Source organism: Triticum aestivum, chromosome 3A (assembly GCF_018294505.1).
Source record: "Triticum aestivum cultivar Chinese Spring chromosome 3A, IWGSC CS RefSeq v2.1, whole genome shotgun sequence".
In the NCBI taxonomy this organism is placed as follows: Eukaryota; Viridiplantae; Streptophyta; class Magnoliopsida; order Poales; family Poaceae; genus Triticum; species Triticum aestivum.
The window spans coordinates 589,992,910-590,011,633 of record NC_057800.1 but is presented as its reverse complement, the minus strand read 5'-3'; positions in this window follow the sequence as shown (position 1 = coordinate 590,011,633).

The following is an 18,724-nucleotide window of genomic DNA, read 5'->3' as shown; positions in this document are numbered from 1 at the left end:
CAGTTATAAGTAGAAGTATGTGAAGGCTTTCCAAAGCCCTATAAATAGAGGTCCTCACCTCTACTTTGTAACCTAGACTATGTACCCACTACCTATAATAGAATTTGTTGTTCTTATCTAAGATCATGGAGTAGATCTTGTGCTCTAGGAGTTCTGGATTGAACTCTTGCTGCCATATCGGCCTACATTCGCTACTAGAGCGATATCTAGCGCAGCATGTTGAAGTTGTTCCTTCAACACTTGTGTTGTACACATTGTAGCAGCAAGGTGGAGTTGCTCCTCCACAACCTTTGTGCTGTTTCAGGTGGTACCAGAGCCTCGTTGATCCATACTAGTTCTTGTTATCCTCTTCGAGAGCAAGCTGCAGCAAGCAATGGAGCAATTGGAGAAGAGGATGGATGTTGCAGAACAACAAATCAAAGAGTTGCGTGAAGATCTTAATCGGAGATTTGACCAGCTGGTTTAGATAATAAAAAGGTGTCCCCTGCTACCAATGAAGGAGATTCATCTAAAGAAGAATAAGATGTTCATCAAAGAAGAAGGAGAGGTAATCTTGGAGCAAGACCGCCATAACAAAATGTTGTTCAATGTGCTTCAAGAAGGCCAATTTATGTTGAAGTTTCTGAAGATGAAGAATATGATGATGCCCTTGAAGAACCAAATCTCTAAGCATATCGGAGAGCACCCAATCCTACATATGCAAGAGATACATACAAGGATGAAAGCTGAGATCCCAAGTTTTAATATAAATGTTGATATTGAAGGGTGCCTAGATTGGTCATATCAAGTGGAGACTTTCTTTGAGGTTATGGAGGTTCCGGAAGATCGTAGAGTTCCTTTGGTCGCATACAAGCTGAAAGGAGGAGCCGATGCATGGTGGCATCGTGTTCAAGAAGAGCGCAGGCTGAGAGGAGAACCTCGTGTGAGAACTCAGAAGTGTCGTACGTTCGGTACTCGATCGATGGAGCGCGAAGAAAGCTCGACTACATCAATCGCGTTGTGAAACGCTTTCGCTTTCGGTCTATGAGGGTACAAGGACATACTCCCCCCTTGTTGCTATGCATCTTCATGGATAGATTATTGTGTGTGCGTAGAATTTTTTTTGTTTTTCATGTAACGTTTCCCAACGTTTGAGCCTCGCAGAAAAGGAATACCATACGGAGTCCAAACGGAATAAAACTTTATGATGATTTTTCTTAGACTAGAAGACACCCAGGGGACTTGGAGTCCAAGTCAGAAGAGCCACAAGGCGGTGGCAAGGGTGGGAGGCGTGCCCTAGGGGGGGCGCCCCCTACCTTGTGGGGCCCTTGGGATTCCCCTGGCCTATATCTTTCTCCTATAAATTCACATATATTCCAAAACCACCAGAGGCATTCACGAAAACACTTCTTCACCGCCACAACCTTCTGTTCTCGTGAGATCCCATCTTGGGCCTTTCCCGGCATCCTGCAGGAGGGAGAATCGATCACGAAGGGTTTCTACATCAACTCCATTGCCCTTCTGAAGAAGCGTGAGTAGTTTACCTCATACCTACGAGTCCATAGCTAGTAGCTAGATGGCTTCTTCTCTCTCTTTGATTCTCAATACCACGTTCTCCTCGATGTTTTTGGAGATCTATCCAATGTAATCTTCTTTTGCGGTGTGTTTGTCGAGATCCGATGAATTGTGGATTTATGATCAGCTTATCTATAAATATTATTTGAATCTTCTCTCAGTTCTTTTATGCATGATTTAATATCTTTGTAATTCTCTTCGAATTATCAATTTGGTTTGGCCAATTAGATTGGTTTTCTTACAATGGGAGAGGTGCTTAACTTTGGGTTCAATCTTGCGTGATTTCACCTAGTGACAAAGTAGGGGTAGCGAGACACGTATTGCATTGTTGCCATCGAGAATAAAAAGATGGGGTTTTCACCATATTGCTTAGTTAATTAATAATCCCAAGTGCAAGGAATCATCGTAGCAATTTCCAAAGGTGAAAATGATAAGTATGGAGTGTCGAACCCACAAGGAGCTAAAGGTAAGATCAATATTCTCTCAAGTCCTATCTGCCACTAATACGATTCTACGTACACTGAACGTTTGCTTTTAACTATAAACGAGAAATAAAATTACGTTTTGGGTATGAAGAGGGTAACTTTGCATGATATCAAAAAACTAAAATATAAAAGTAGGTGCTGTTATCATAAAGTTGGAATATATTAATATATATTATAAATAGCGAGTGTGGAATAATGATGGATCGGTGTGCGGAATTGTCCTAGGCAATTGTTAACAAGATCGGTAATCATTATTGCAATTTCATATGAGGGAGAGGCATAAGCTAACATACTTTCTCTTCTTGGATTATATGCACTTATGATTGGAACTCTAGCAAGCATTCGCAACTACTAAAGATCATTAAGGTAAAACCAACCATAGCATTAAAGTATCAAGTACCCTTTATCTCATATGCAACAACCCCCTTACTCGGGTTTAAACTTTTGTCACTCTAGCAACCCACTATAAGCGAATCATTAACGTATTGCAACACCCTATAGCGAGAATCCCCCACGTGTGCGTGGCATGGAAGGCACCATAGGACAACACCAAAGTAAACACATACAACTCAAACCAATATATATATCATCAATCAACCCAAAGGACAAAATAAATCTACTCAAAACATCATAGGATGGCAACACATCATTGGATCATAATATGTGGCCTAAAGCACCATGTTTAAGTAGGGGATTACAGCGGGATGCGGGAGAGTGGACCGCGTAAAAGAGATGCGGATGGTGATGATGATGGTGATGTTGATGAAGACGATCACCGCGATGATGGTTCCCTGATGGCACTCCGGCACCATCGAGAGAGAGGGGGAGAGGATCTCCCCCTTGTGCTTCCTCATTCATGGCCTTCCCCCTAGATGGGGAAAGGTTCTCCCTCTAGTTCTTGGCCTCCATGGCGATGATGGCCTCTCCGGGATTCTCCTCCATGGCCATCGATGATGATGGCCCCTTCTGGCAGGGTGCCAGAAAGGGCCTAGATTGGTTTTTCGTGGCTACAGAGGCTTACAGCGGCGGTACTTCCGATCTCTCTTCTGTTCTGAGGGTTTTAGAATTTATAGGAGGGGTTGGCATCGGTTTCATGTCAGGGGGCCTCACAAGGCGATCACAAGGTCGGAGGGCGTGCCCTAGGGGGTGGGGGCGCCCTCCACCCTTGTGGTTAGCCTAGGACTCATCTTCCATATCTTTTTCTTCCAGTATTTTATATTTTCTAGAAAAATTCTTTGTTAATTTTCAACTCGTTTTGAGTATTTTTATTTCTGTACAAAAACACCATCACTGTAGTTTTGCTGAAAACGTCAGTCTGGGTTAGTTCTAATCAAATCATACCAAAATCATATAGAATTGTTGTAAACATGGCATGAATACTTCATAAATTATAGATACGTCGAAGACATATCAGCATCCCAAGCTTAATTCCTGCTCGTCCTCGAGTAGGTAAATGATGAAAGAAATAATTTATGAAGTGTGAATGCTATCAAATGCACAAGTTTGATCAATGAAAGTTCCAACCACCTTTTCTAGCATTATTCTTTATTATAAATAGTAGCTCATCTTCATAAAACTTCTCATGATCAAGTAACGAGTTATTCACATGTTAAACTATGGACCATAAACTTTCTTGAAAATTAACAAACCATGTTCTTAGTCATCAGACAATTACAATTCATCTTATTTTTAGGAAGGGTCTATGTAAGAGCTTTGATTTAGCAAATTCCATATACTCACGTGATATTTATGGGTTCAAAGTTTCAATCGGACACAGAGAAAGATAGAGGCTTATAGTTTCATCTCCCAACCTTTTACCTTAAGGGTAATGTCAACAATAATACTCTATGAAAACCTACATCCGAGTGGATATAAATATCCGGATCACTTCAACACATAGTGCTTGCCAAAGAAAAAAAGTGTAAAAAGGAAAGGTGATGATCACCATGGCTCTTGTATAAGGGTAGAAGATAAAAGTAAAAGATAGACCCTTCGCAGAGGGAAGCAGAGGTTGTCATGCGTTTTTATGGTTGGATGCACAGAATCTTAATGCAAAAGAATGTCACTTTATGTTGCCCTTGTGATAAAGACCTTTATTATGCAGTCCGTCGTTTTTATTTATTCCATATCACAAGTTCGTATAAAGCTTATTTACTTCACACTAATAGATCATACATATTTAGAGAGCAATTTTTATTGCTTGCACCGATGAAAACTTATTTGAAGGATCTTACTCAATCCATAGATAGGTATGGTAGACTCTCATGGCAAAACTGGTTTAAGGGATGTTTGGAATTACAAGTAGTATCCCTACTTGATGCAAAGAATTTGGCTAGCATGATGGGGAAAGGCAATCTCAACATGTTGAATGTTCCATGACAATATAACTTATATTCGGATATAAGAAAACATAACTCATTATATTGTCTTCCTTGTACAACGTCAACTTTGTAACATGTCATATTTTAACGAGTGCTCACAATTACAAAAGATGTCCAAAATAGTATATTTATATGTGAAATCTCTCTTTCTTCAATATTCTTTTATGAATTGTCCAAGTGACTGATGTTGACTTTGCTAACTTTCAATAAATTTTACCACCTATGCTTTTTATAAGTGAAGTCATTACTCCCCATGGGATAAGCATATGAATCATATAAAATTTCAGATCTATGATATTCAATTCATTCACCCATTTACTCATAGGATATAAGTGAAGCACGTGAGTAAATGATAAACTACTCCAAAAAGATATAAGTGAAGGACAATGAGTAGTCAAATAATTAACTAGCCATGGGAGGACTCTCTATTTTTCAAGATTTCAGATCCAATGACTTCATTCAAACAGCAAGTAAAATGAAAATACGCTCCAAGCAAAACACATATCATGTGACGAATAAAAATATAGCTCCGAGTAAGGTATACCGATGGTTTTGAAAACGAAATAGGGATGCCTTCCGGGGCATCCCAAGCTTAGGTGCTTGAGTCCTCCTTGAAAATTACATTGGGGTGCCTTGGGCATCCCAAGCTTAGGGTTTTTCCACTCCTTATTCTCCTCGTATCGATATCTCACCCAAAACTTGAAAACTTCAATCACACAAAACTTAACTGGACTTCGTGAGATAGGTTATTATGATAAAGAGTAAATTATTCATTTTGCTACTGTCAAAGGCAAGATTCATAATTGTTCTCACACAATGCCTACTGTACCATTTCATTTCTACAATTTACATTGAGCAATATAAGCCATAGAAACTAGAAAACAAACAAACTATGCATTGAAAACAGAATCTGTCAGAAACAGAACAGTTTGTAATGATCTGAACAACAACCATACTTCTGCTACTCTAAAAATTCTGAAAAATAGGGAAACCCAGGAAATTTGTATATCAATCCCGTTTAAAAAATTCAGATCAAAATCACGCTTTTGTGATTTATTACAATTCTGGCAATGAGCGCAAAAGTTTCTGTTTTTCAGCAAGATCAAATCAAGTATCACCATAAGCTATCCCAAAGATCTTACTTGGCACTTTATTAAAACAAAAGCTATAAAAATGATTAATACAGTAGCTTAATCATGTTACCGCACAAAAACAGTAAGGATAAATGTTGGGTTGTCTCCCAACAAGCGCTTTTCTTTAATGTCGTTTTAGCTAGGCATGATATTCAAATGATACTCTTCCAAGCCCAATTCCGACAATCATTTTATTTATACTCTAAAAGATATAAGTGAAGTTCATAGAGCATTCTACAAATAATATAAATTTACCGATATCCAAGCTCAAAATATATAAATTAAGCACACGAAGCATTCTATAAAGTTATACTCAAAAGATTTAAGTGAAGCACAAAGAGCATTCTATAAAGCCATACTCAAAGAATTTAAGTGAAGCACAAAGAGCATTCTACAAATCAATGAAGGGCTATCTCATACTAGCATGGATCATAAAGGAAAATAAAGGAAAAATAAACACAAAAGACGCATGTCATGTGAACAAAACAAAAACCGAGGTATACCAATAATTGTTTGGAGAAGAAAGATGGGATGCCAATCGGGGCATCCCCAAGCTTAGATGCTTGAGTATCCTTGAAATATTTACTTGGGGTGCCTTGGGCATCCTCAAGCTTAAGCTCTTGCCTCTCCTTATTCTTCTCATATGGGTAACTCCTCGTTCTTTGAACACTTCATCCACACAAAACTTAACAAACAATCTTGTGAGACCCGTTAGTATAATAAAACAAATCACTACCAGTAGGTACTGATGAAGCTATGAACCTAGGGTAGGGTCATGGACCTGTCCTAACTGCCCTACCCAAGGACATCTCTAGAAGAAATCACCTTTCAATCGACTTGAAGGTGTCCCACTCGACAGACTTGAAGACACTCGACCAAGAAGCATCACTCGACCGAGACCCAACCACTCGACGGCCAGGAGACCTAAAGGCGCCCCGCACGCTAATGGTCGGTCATTAAGTAACTTTTATGGTCATCATAGCACTTTATTACTAGCGTTACCAGAAACGCCCTGCCTTAATGTACATTGAACCCTTCGTAACGTGGGTTGGCCGGGTTCCTGGCGCACTTTATATAAGCCACCCCCTCCTCTGAGACAAGGGTTCGCACCTCTGTAACTCATACACACATAATCCAGTCGACCGCCTTCGGGCACCGAGACGTAGGGCTGTTACTTCCTCCGAGAAGGGCCTGAACTCGTAAACCTTGCGTCTTTACAACCTCTCCATAGCTAAGACCTCGCCTCTCCATACTTACCCCCCTATATCACTGTCAGAGTTAGAACCACGACAGTTGTCGCCCACCGTGGGGCGAGGAGTCTTAGCGCCTAGTTTGAGAAGTTGTGATTTTTTTCCGATCTCCTTGATCATGGTTTCGGGCGGAGTTTTGGTGGAGGGCCGCGAGATTCGTCTCGGCGCGCTCACGTTCATCGCCGACGACTCTGCTTGGCTTCAGGAGGCTCCACTCAACGTCGACGCGCTCCCCGTCCGCGGGGCGACGCACTTTCGCGCATGCGTCCGTGGTGTCCTCCTGCGGCAGCCGTCGACCCAGTATCGGTCGACTCCCGTGACATCTCCCCGCCCTGTTTCTCGCCGACGCAAGCGCTCCGGTCGGTCGAGGCTTCAGAGGTGGGTGAGGCATGCGGTGGCCCGCCAGTCGGCCACCCCACAAGTCGCGGCAATCGAGCCCGACGAATCCCTCTACGGCCTGTTCGACTTGTCAACTTGCTCCGCAGAGACCGCATCCGAATGCGACAGCAGTGACCCAGCTGTAGAGGTTCTGGTGATCGATGGGCCACACAGTCCTCCCGGTTTCCCTCGCGCCGACGAAGGTGCGGATGGGGGCGACCCGTTGCGTCCTCACGAGGAGTATCTCCCCGAGCCTATCACGTCGTTGCAGCGGGAGGAACTTCGCCGCCGGAACATGGATGCACTCCACACTCCTATCGTTGGAGAAACCCCCGAGGCCCGAGCCTTAGAGGATGCGCGCTTGGCAAACTTGGCTGAGCGCACTCGACTGGAGAACCTCCAGCGAGCACTCGACGAGCGTGCGCGACAACGGGTTCCAGAATCCAGTCGACGTCAGCTCTTTCCGCCCCCGCAGGTATATCGTACTCCGATTCAGAATTTGGCGGCTGCGACTCGTATAGTAGAGTCGATTCAGCCCTCCCAGTCAGAGGCTGGCAGAGGCTTGTTGCAAATCAGAGCGTTGCTCCGGGCAGCGGGAGACCAGAATTCCGCTGTTTCTCAGTCGCGGAACAGGATCCACAGTCGATCTGTTGCAGCAGATACAGTCCAGTCGGCTCACAGCCCAAGATCGCCTCCGAGGCATGAGGGACGTGGAGACCGGCATGATCAGTACAGAAGGAATGAGCAGTATGATCACCGATTCGATCGTGATGATCGACGTCGAGTGCCAACCCCTCCCCTGAGGAGTGGATCGTATGTGCCTCGACAGCAGGCGGACAGACGCCCTCATAATGTTGGGCGGGGGATTCCGATCGACCCCAGGGAACCAGGCTTTGATGCGAGATCCATTCTCGTTCAAGGTTTGGTCGACAGGAATAGAGCTCACCGAGAAGGCCACGACAGAGATGCGCCTACCAGTAGCAGAGTACATGTTTCAGGGCCGGAGTGTTTCAGTCGAGCCATTAGAGCCGCTGTAATTCCTCCCAACTTCAGGTTGGCGACTGGAGTTAGTAAGTTCACCGGTGAGTCCAAGCCCGATACTTGGCTCGAAGATTACCGAGTGGCTGTCCAGATTGGCGGTGGGAACGATGAGGTAGCCATGAAGCACCTGCCTCTCATGTTAGAAGGCTCGGCCAGAGCGTGGCTGAATCAGTTAGCACCCAGCAGCATTTACACTTGGGAGGATCTCTCCCGAGTGTTTGTCACCACATTTGAAGGAACATGCAAGCGACTTGCAGGCCTTACGGAATTGCGGTCTTGCGTGCAGAAACCGAATGAAACTCTGAGGGATTACATCCAGAGGTGGATCACATTGCATCACACAGTTGAAAATGTACCAGATCATCAAGCAGTTTGTGCCTTTAAAGAAGGCGTTAAGTACAGAGAATTGAATCTAAAGTTCGGTCGAACCGGAGAGATGTCTCTGAATCGGATGATGGAGATTGCCACCAAATACACTAATGGTGAAGATGAGGATCGACTTCGGAGTGGCAAGCATAAAGCAGTCGCCCAGGAAACCGGAGGAAATTCCAGTCGGAAACAGAAGCGGAAAGCCGAGCCAGCCGCTCCTGGGGAGGCTCTGGCCGTAACCCAGGGAAAATTTAAGGGAAAACCCAAAGGACCTTGGAACCCCAAGAAAGTTAAAGACCAAGATGGGAATGATGTTTTGGATCTACCGTGTCACATCCACACCAAGAAGGATGAAGAGGGTCAACTCATTTACCCAAAGCATACCACTCGACAGTGTCGGCTTCTGATCCAGCAGTTTCAAGGCAAGCAGTTCAAAGACAAGGAAAAGGAGTCGGACAAAATTGAGGACAAGGAAGATAGTGACGATGGGTACCCCTAGGTCAATTCCACCCTGATGATTTTTGCTGATATTGAGAGCAAAAGTCGACTGAAGGTTATTAATCGTGAGGTGAATATGGTTGCTCCGGCAACACCCAATTATCTGAAGTGGTCCCAGACTGCTATCACATTCGACCAGTCTGATCACCCTACGCACATTGCCATCCCTGGGAGGCAAGCTCTGGTGGTCGACCCAATTGTCGAAGGCACTTGATTGACCAAAGTCCTGATGGATGGAGGCAGCGGTTTGAACATACTATATGCAGAAACATTGAAAGGGATGGGCATTCCGATGTCCAGGCTCAGCACCAGTAACATGAGTTTCCATGGAGTCATTCCTGGGAAGAAAGCCGAGTCACTCGGCCAAATTGCTCTTGATGTGGTTTTCGGTGATTCCAAGAATTACCGCAAGGAAAAGTTGACTTTCGAAGTTGTGGATTTCCAAAGTGCTTATCACGCTATTTTGGGCAGGCCAGCTTATGCACGCTTCATGGCTCGACCATGTTATGTGTATCTCAAATTGAAGATGCCTGGTCCCAAAGGTGTGATCACTGTTACAGGCAATCGAAAGAAAGCAGAAGAGTGTTTTCAGAAAGGCTCAAAGATCGCTGACGCTCAGATGGCAGTGGTCGAGCTGCAAGAGTATCAGAAGACTGCAGATCTGAGTGAGTTGCTACGAGCTAAGAAGCTTGCTTCAGAATCAGCTTTTCAGTCGTCCGGTGAAACGAAGGCAGTTCACATTCACCCGACCGATCCCAACGCTGCTCTGACTCACATCTCAATGACGGTCGACTCCAAATAGGAAGAAGCGCTCATCCAGTTCCTCCGTGAGAACTGAGACATCTTCGCATGGAAGCCTGCTGACATGCCTGGAGTTCCCAAGGGGCTGGCTGAGCACCGCCTACGAGTCGACCCAAAATTTAAACCTGTGAAAGAACATCTTCGACGGTCCGCCGTCCAGAAGAGGAAGGCCATTGGCGAGGAGGTGGCTCGGCTCTTAGCAGCGGAGTTCATCCGAGAAATTTACCACTCCGAGTGGCTCGCCAATGTTGTCATGGTACCCAAGAAGGACAAGTCACTTCACATGTGCATCGATTTCAAGCATATCAATCGGGCCTGCCCAAAAGATCATTTTCCTCTCCCCCGCATCGACCAGATAGTCGACTCGACTGCGGGATGTGAGCGTTTGTCTTTCCTAGACGCCTATTCCGGGTACCATCAGATTCGTCTGTACGGGCCCGACGAGATCAAAACAGCTTTCATCACTCTATTCGGGTGCTTCTGTTATGTCACCATGCCGTTCGGCCTCAAGAATGCCGGAGCCACGTTCATGAGGATGATTCAGAAGTGTTTGCTCCCTCAAGTCAGTCGGAATGTGGAGGCATACATGGATGATATTGTGGTCAAGTCATGGAAGGGTTCCGACCTGCTGACTGACCTTGCTGAAACCTTTGCCAACCTCAGGCGGTATGATATCAAGCTCAATCCGTCAAAGTGCACATTCGGAGTTCCAGGTGGGAAGTTACTCGGTTTTCTCGTTTCCGAACGGGGAATCGACGCCAATCCTGAAAAATTGGTACTATACTCCGGATGAAACGTCCCGTGTGTGTGCATGACGTCCAGAAGCTTACAGGATGCTTGGCCGCTTTAAGTCGATTCATCTCTCGCCTCGGTGAAAAGGCATTGCCTCTTTACCGACTGATGAAGAAGTCCGACAAGTTCGAGTGGACTCCAGAAGCTGATGCAGCGTTTACAGAGCTCAAAGCTCTGCTCTCCACCCAGCCGGTGCTTGTTGCCCCAATCAGCAAGGAGCCTTTGCTGATTTACATTGCAGCCACAGGACAAGTTGTCAGTACAGTACTTACGGTCGAGCGGGAAGAAGAAGGAAAGGCCTTCAAAGTTCAGCGCCCAGTATATTATGTTTCTGAAGTTTTGACTCCTTCAAAGCAAAGATATCCTCATTACCAGAAGCTTGTATATGGGATTTATATGACCACGAAGAAGGTTGCGCATTACTTCTCTGATCATTCCATTACAGTCATCAGCGACGCTCCACTATCAGAGATTTTTGCACAACAGAGATGCAACTGGTCGAGTGGCCAAATGGGCGATCGAACTTCTTCCCCTAGATATCAAGTTTGAGGCAAAGAAAGCTATCAAGTCCCAAGCAATTGCAGATTTCGTCGCCGAGTGGATCGAACAGCAACTTCCGACTCAAGGTCACTCGGAGCATTGGACCATGTTCTTCGATGGATCTAAGATGCTGAATGGTTCCGGGGCTGGGGTAGTATTGGTTTCCCCCCGAGGAGATAAGCTCAGATATGTTCTCCAGATTCACTTTGATTCCTCTAATAACGAAGCAGAATATGAAGCACTTTTGTATGGGTTGCGCATGGCCATTTCACTCGGCATCCGTCGCCTCATGGTTTATGGCGACTCAGATTTGGTGGTTAATCAGGTGATGAAAGAATGGGACGTCAGAAGTCCAGCTATGATTGGTTATTGCAATGCAGTGAGAAAGTTAGAGAAAAAATTCGAGGGGTTAGAGCTTCATCACATCCCCCGACTGAAAAATCAAGCGGTTGATGATTTGGCAAAGATAGGCTCCAAGAGAGAAGCCATCCCCAGCAATGTGTTTTTGGAACACATCCACTCGCCATCAGTCCAAGAAGATCCTTTTACAGATGAAGCCCCGCAGCCAAAGAGTGCCACAGATCCGACTGAAGTTGAAATTCCGGCAGTGGTCGACCTAATCATGGAAGTTTTGGCAATCACCCCTGACTGGACGATACCGTACATCGCGTATATCCTGAGAAAGGAACTCCCGGAGGACGAAGAAGAGGCTCGTCAGATCGTCCGTCGATCCAAGGCCTTTACAGTCGTAAAGGGACAGTTATATAGAGAAAGCGCGACTGGAGTCGGTCAGAAGTGTATAACACCAGAAGAAGGTCAGATGATCCTTGATGATATCCACTCGGGAACCTGTGGCCATCATGCGTCCTCTCAGACCATTGTGGCTAAAGCATACCGAGCGGGATTTTACTGGCCAAGAGCGAATGAAATGGCAAAAGAGATAGTCGACAAGTGCGAAGGGTGCCAGTTCTACTCCAACATGTCGCACAAGCCTGCATCAGCCCTGAAGACCATCCCACTCGTCTGGCCCTTCGCTGTTTGGGGACTGGACATGGTTGGCCCATTGAGAACATGTGCTTGTGGCAGTCGACAAGTTTACCAAATGGATTGAAGCTAAGCCTATCAAGAATCTTGATGCTTGCACTGCTATCAGTTTCGTCAGAGAGTTAACATTCAGATATGAAGTCCCGCATAGCATCATCACCGACAATGGGTCAAACTTTGATTCAGACAAGTTCAGAGCTTTTTGCGCCTCTCAAGGCACACGAGTCGACTACGCATCGGTCGCCCACCCCCAGTCGAATGGACAGACAGAAAGGGCAAATGGTCTGATTCTCAAAGGACTAAAGCCTCGACTGAGGCGTGATCTCAAGCACGCGGCAGGCGCTTGGGTCGACGAGCTTTCGTCGGTTATGTGGGGATTGAGGACTACTCCGAATCGGTCGACTGGAAGAACTCCGTTCTTTCTGGTTTATGGAGCGGAAGCAGTCTTGTCGAGTGATCTACTTCACAATGCACCCCGAGTCGAGCTTTATACCGAAGATGAAGCAGAACAAGCCCGGCAAGACGCAGTCGACCTCCTGGAAGAAGAAAGAGAAATGGCTATGACCCGATCAACCATTTATCAGCAAGACTTGCGTCGATTTCATGCCAGAAATGTGAATAGTCGAGCCTTCCAAGAAGGAGATTTGGTCCTCCGAGTGGATCAACAGAAACCACACAAGCTCGCTCCTACTTGGGAAGGTCCCTTCATCGTCACTAGAGTCCTCCACAATGGAGCGTATCACCTTTACAATGTCGATCGCCAGACCGATGAACCACGAGCTTGGAATGCAGAACTGCTCCTCCCCTTTCACACTTGAATTCTCACTCGGATGAGATGTAATAAGAAAAACTTCTGTAGTATGTTTATCAAAGACAAGAGTATTACAAATCTTCCTATAATTGTTATTGCTTTTGTTTGCGCATGAAATCCCCCAGTGGGTGGCTTAGCTGCGAATCCGTTTCGCCTAAGTTTGTAAAAATCCTACCGAGTGGAGAGCCACACTCCCACTCGGAGGCTTAGCTGCGAATCCGTTTCGCCTAAGTTTGTAAAAATCCTACCGAGTGGAGAGCCAGACTCCCACTCGGAGGCTTAGCTGCGAATCTGTTTCGCCTAAGTTTGTAAAAATCCTACCGAGTGGAGAGCCAGACTCCCACTCGGAGGCTTAACTGCGAATCCGTTTTGCCTAAGTTTGGAAAAAATCCTACCGAGTGGTGAGCAGACCTCTCACTCGGAGGCTTAGCTGCAGCCCAGTACTCGCCTAAGTGTTTAAAAATCCTACCGAGTGGAGAGCAGACCTCCCATTCGGGGGCTTAGCTGCAGTCCAGTACTCGCCTAAGTTTGAAAAAATCCTACCGAGTGGAGAGCCAGACTCCCACTCGGAGGCTTAGCTGCGAATCCGTTTCGCCTAAGTTTGTAAAAATCCTACCGAGTGGAGAGCCAGACTCCCACTTGGGGGCTTAGCTGCAGTCCAGTACTCGCCTAAGTGTTTAAAAATCCTACCGAGTGGAGAGCAGACCTCCCACTCGGCGGCTTAGCTGCAGTCCAGTACTCGCCTAAGTTTGGAAAAAATCCTACCGAGTGGAGAGCAGACCTCCCACTCAGAGGCTTAGCTGCAGCCCAGTACTCGCCTAAGTGTTTAAAAATCCTACCGAGTGGAGAGCAGACCTTCCACTCGGGGGCTTAGCTGCAGTCCAGTACTCGCCTAAGTTTGGAAAAAATCCTACCGAGTGGAGAGCAGACCTCCCACTCGGAGGCTTAGCTGCAGCCCGGTGCTCGCCTAAGTGTTTAAAAATCCTACCGAGTGGCGAGCCAGACTCCCACTCGGGGGGCTTAGCTGCAGTCCAGTACCTGCCTAAGTTTGGAAAAAATCCTACCGAGTGGAGAGCAGGCCTCCCACTCGGAGGCTTAGCTACAGCCCAGTGCTCGCCTAAGTGTTTAAAAATCCTACCGAGTGGAGAGCAGACCTCCCACTCGAGGGCTTAGCTGCAGTCCAGTGCTCGCCTAAGTACGGAACACATCCCAACCCGCAAGGACGACGAGGTGCAAATCGACTGCTACCTTCCCCTTCGGAGCTGCACCACAAATACAAAGTTATTTCGAGTGAAGAACAAGTCCCACTCGACAGATAATTCATGAAGATATTCAACGATAAATCAAGTTCAGATAAGATCCAAAGGTTCCAGACCACAGATAGAAGTACTCGGGCATGCAGCCCGAAAAAGTTTAACGGTTACAAAAACCACTCGGCATTCCGAGGCAAATTTAAGGTGAGACCTAAGAGTTTGTTCACTCCGCGGGAGGAGGGCTGGCAGGCTCGACAAACTCATCCAGGTCGACGCCGTCGGCTATCCGAGTGGCTGCAGCGATGAAAGTCTCCATAAAGGTTCGGAAGTCATGCTTCTGGATGTTGGCGACCTTGATTGCTGCCAGCTTGTCTTGTCGCACCTCCTTGCAGTGGACACGAACCAAGGACAGAGCCACATCAGCGCCACACCGAGCAGAAGACTTCTTCCACTCCTGCACTCGGTCAGGGATTCCATTAAGACGAGTCATCAGAGACTCGAGATCGTTTTGGAGCGTAGCCTCTGGCCAAAGTGCCGGGTCGATCCGTGACATGGCAACCTTCAGTCGAGCCAAGTAGTCCACGACACCGTCAATGCGAGATTCCATTCGGAGCAGATTCATGGCAGTTTCATCTTTCACGGGAGAGTTGATTGGATCCAAACCTGGTTCGATCCGCCCAGTCTCCTCTTCAAAGTTCTGGCAAAACTCTGCATTCACGATCCAAGGATAAGTCAATTTTCATAGACTGAGTCGACACAAAAAAAACACCAGTCGGAACTGAATGTGCACCTTCAAGCTTGATGTACAACTTCTTGGCGAGGCTCCTCAAGTAGCTCTCCAGATCGTCCCTCCTGCGAGCGATGCCTTCCATCTTTTCGTTCAGGTTGAGGTTATCCTTCTTCCAACGTGTACACTCCCTGTTGGCTTCATTCAGAGCGGTCTTCAGCTTGATATTCTCTTCTTCTAACTGGCCGACCGAAGCCAGCTTCTATACGGCCAGAGCGGTCTTGTCGTCAGCCTCCTTACGGGCAGCAGCCAAGCCCTGATCCTTCTTCGCCAGAGCTTCGCTCAGTTTTTCTGGAAAGAAATGATGATTGATTCGGAAATAATAGAAGGGTACTCAAGCCTAAAAACTAACCAGTCGACAAAATCGTCTTACCTGCGGCGCCGTCTCTGACCTTTTGCAGCTCTGTCCTGGCCAGCTCCAGATCAAGGTTCAGTTGAATCTGCTGCTTCTCCAAGTCAGCAAAGCGAGCTCCAAGATCGCAAGATTTCTGAAATCAAAGGGGAGAAGTTATCGTTACAGTAAAAAAAACAAAGGCAATAAATACTAAGACTACGGTCGACTGCCAGCAGTCCACCATAGTCTCGGGGACTACACCCAATGGGTGCACTTAGCGTGCCCCCACCGGTTCTGATCCCACTCGACCGGCCCGCCGAAGTCGAGTCCAAAAAGAAAAAGAGAGAGAAATAAAGTAGAACTCAGACTACAGTCGACTGCCAGCAGTCCACCATAGTCTCGGGGACTACACCCAGTGGGTGCACTTAGCGTGCCCCCACCGGTTCTGATCTCACTCGACCGGCCCGCCGGAGTCGAGTGGAAGAGACAAACTACCAGTTTGGTTTATACATTCGGCAAAATACAAAGACTACAGTACTTCAATCAACGCACCCAGTGGGTGTACAGACGCAAAGATTTTTGGAAAGAACCTTCAGATAACCGACTAACCTGAACGTTGCTCTGGAGAGCCGAGCTGGCATCATAGGCGGCTTGTCTGGCGTCCCGCACCATCTTCATCTTCTCCATCATAATGCCCGCCTGGCGTATGGCTTCCCTAGCGGCATTCACCTCGTCCTCTGGGACATGATGGGTCGCAAAAACTGAAGGCGGGTCGACAGGGGCATGAGCAGTCGAAGAAGAAGGCAAGGCACTCGACAGGGGCTCCGCGAAGGTAACAGAACCCCGATTGACGTCACCAGTGTCCTGAACGACTGGTTCCGCCCTCGGCGTCGACTGTAGCGTCTCACTTGCAGGAGCTCGCCTACTCTTCCTCGTCAAAGACCTCTCGGGCTCTTCATCATCATCAGGGAGGTCAATAATGTTGGGAGCTGTGCAAAGTTCAAATTGCCAAAATCACGCCACCCAGTGGGTGCACTATGTAGTTGAATCGACCAAAGAAAGATAGTATGGTGGAAATCATACCTGGATTAGAAGTGACTGCATCCTCCATCACCTCATCATCATCCCTGTAAGCTGAGGTCCCAGAAGTGGCAGCGCTAACAATTCCAAAGTTCGTCCAGTTAGAACAAGAAAAACAAACAGCGCGGAGCGTCGAGTGAATACAAGGAGAGACACTCACGCGGAAGCAACAGGGATATCGATCTTGATCTTTGGCAGCGCCTTCCGAGTCTTCGGCTCTGCAACTTTGGGGTGCTTTGGCGCCTTCTCAGTCGGGGTTGGTGAAGAGACCCGAGGACGCTTCGAAGACTGGCCAGCCTGAGCAGTTGCCTTGTCGCGGGCACTCGGCCGTTCTTGGTCAAGCTTGGATCGTCTCTCTATGCGAGGAGGCAACTCGACTTCTTCCCCATCACTTGAGTCGTCACTTTCACCATCCCCTTCACCATCAGAAGTCCACTCGCCACTTTCGCCACCACTCGCCTCGCCTTCCAAAGCTTGCTCTTGCTCCCCGTTGGGCATCGAATACATTTCAGTAATGGCCTGAAAGAAAGAAGGGAGAACAAAGTCAGTCGACGCAATACAGACAGCTGCGCGAGTGAATTCGGATTACAAGCAAAAACTCAGAATCAGACCTGCTCTGGTGCACGCGACTGGTCGAATGGGAGAACTCTCCTGGCTCCTCTGGGATTGTCCTTGTTCCCGGTAATGCTTGACAGCCACTTCTCCAGCGTGTCATCATCGGCCTTCTCCGGGTAGATCCGAGTGGAGTCTTCTAGACCCGAATACATCCACATCGGGTGCTCTCGGGCTTGGAGAGGCTGGATGCGCCGCTTAAGGAAGACCTCCAAGAGATCCATACCAGTGACCCCGTCACGAATGAGCTGGACCACTCGGTTGACCAACACCTTCACGTGCGCCTTCTCCTCCGGGAGCACCTTCAAAGGGGAGGGTTTTTCCACTCGGTCCATGGTAAAGGGAGGGAGGCCGGTCGATTGCCCTAGCGTCGACTGGTCTTTGCAGTAGAACCAGGTCGACTGCCATCCGCGAACTGAATCGGGAAGAATCATGGCCGGAAAAGAGCTTTTTTCCCTCGTCTGGATGCCAAGACCCCCACACATCTGGATCACTTGGGTCCTCTCGTCACTCGGATTAGCCTTTTTCACTGTCTGGGAGCGACAAGTGAAAATATGCTTGAAAAGACCCCAGTGAGGTCGACAACCCAAGAAGTTCTCGCACAAGGAAATGAACGCGGCAAGATAAACGATTGAGTTGGGGGTAAAATGGTGGAGTTGAGCCCCAAAGAAGTTCAGAAACCCTCGGAAGAAAGGATGAGGAGGCAAGGAAAACCCACGGTCGACGTGGGTGGCAAGAAGAACGCGCTCACCCTCCCGGGGTTGTGGCTCGGATTCCTTCCCCGGAAGCCGCGCCGAGTCGTAGGGGATCAGTCCTTCCTCGGCCAGGTCGTCGAGGTCTTCTTGGGAGATCTTCGAGTGGATCCAGTCGCCCTGGATCCAACCCCTCGGCAGACCAGTCCGCGAGGAAGATCCGCCCCGGCTTGTCGCCTTCCCCTTCGATTTCGCCGTCGCCTTCTTCGCCCGCTCCAGAGCCGCTGTCTTCTCCTTCACCATTGTCGCCGACGAGACGCGTGCGGTGCGGTGGCGCTGGGGCGAGAGCGAGCGCAGCAGAGAGGCGTGAGGAGGAGAGGAGGTAATGGGGCGCACTGTTCGGAGGACCCCGGTCCAACGCCTTATATGAGGCCGCTTCCAAGTGGCTGACTCGTAGGCCCAGATGGCTCCGTCAAACCCCGTAACAACCGCGTGAGCGATACGTGGCGAAAAAGGTGGCGCGGGGATCGAGTCGATTCCGCTCTATCCCATCCGATTACTGCGGCCTCCCCCGTCCCGCGCGCTTCCCAAAATTCGGATCCCACTAAATCCGTGAGCAGCAAACAGACTTGTCAGACTAAAAGATCTCCTCCGCACCGTCACTTGGAACCTTACAGGTAAAGGAACTCACTCGACGAAGAACTAAGAATGGATCAAGGCGACTGAAAAGGAAGTTGCCGTCATCACTCAGGTCCGTTGATCCGAAGCAAGATATGCTCACGACATGAAAAATGAGTTGGAGAGGTCCTCAACTCCTGTCTCACTCAAACCTCGATCCATTCGGGGGCTAATGATGAAGCTATGAACCTAGGGTAGGGTCATGGACCTG